The sequence below is a fragment of the Marmota marmota genome, unplaced genomic scaffold, assembly GCF_001458135.2.
Source record: "Marmota marmota marmota unplaced genomic scaffold, marMar, whole genome shotgun sequence".
Lineage (NCBI taxonomy): Eukaryota > Metazoa > Chordata > Mammalia > Rodentia > Sciuridae > Marmota > Marmota marmota.
In genome coordinates, this window is record NW_025999869.1 from 14,441,258 (window position 1) to 14,442,176 (window position 919).

Sequence of the window (919 nt, forward strand, 5' to 3'; positions counted from 1 at the left end):
CACGTCCTCGGCCGCCACTGCGGCGACACCGCTGCGTGCGCGGGGAGCCCTATCCCCTCACCTGGAGCGCGGCGGACCCTGCTGCAGAGGACGCTGACACCGTCCACCAAAGAACCAAAGGCGACCGGAAGTGAAGGGCGGGACCGGAACCGGCTGACGAACCGGAAGTGGGTGGTATGAAACGGAAACACGCTGGGGACGCTGTGGTTGTTTCCCTAGTTTCTCTTCGGGAGCTAACCGTAGATAGCCACCGCCGGGGATCGCCACAGGCCACGAGGAAGGAACCCTTTGGGGACTGTGGCCACTGTGCAGATGCCCAGGATCGCTCAGTGGCCCTCGGGCATCGCCCGCTTTGCGCATGCGCCCGGTGGCGGGCTTAAAGCGGGAAGGTTCTATGCTCGGGCGCGTGACGTCTTCTGTATTGTTTCGCCTAAGTCGGAAGTGGGTGGGGTGCGGGGTGGTTTCGTGCTGAGCTCTGGGTGGGACACCGGGCTTGGACTGCTGTTACTAACTGAGGTCGAAAAGATGACCTCCGGATGGCTTGACACCTCTCTGTAGCCGCAGGGGCCACCGACGCTGATCATTTCGGGGGCTCAGAATGTTGCCGAATCTAAGAGGAACCTGAGGAGCGTCAGGAAAGGGAAGGGGCAGCCTGCTTGACTCGGAGACCCAGGAAGCACACGTGAATATGAGAGCTGCCAATCACATTACTACTTTGCATCGTATCTCATCTCCACTTTCCCATCACATCCCCATTACTTTCCCCCCTTGAATGCAAGGAAAGCCAGTTACCCTGACAAAAGAATTTAAGAATTAAATGGAAAGTCAGAGCAGTCCCCATCTCTTCCATAAACGGAATTCCCAAAACGCAAAAAAAAAAAAAAAAAAAAAGAAGAAGAAGCGGAGGATCATTTATCAC

The 919-nt window shown here is 56.4% G+C and overlaps 1 protein-coding gene across 1 annotated transcript in view; it reads right to left on the reverse strand.

The window, feature by feature from the left end:
- Ublcp1 (ubiquitin like domain containing CTD phosphatase 1) overlaps nt 1–322 on the reverse strand; it is an 18,496-nt gene extending 18,174 nt beyond the window's left edge. Inside the window, exon 1 of the mRNA XM_015492661.2 lies at nt 62–322. The gene's annotated coding sequence lies outside the window, so the exon portion shown is untranslated. The remainder of the gene's footprint in view (nt 1–61) is intronic.
- Nucleotides 323–919: the final 597 nt, after the last annotated feature.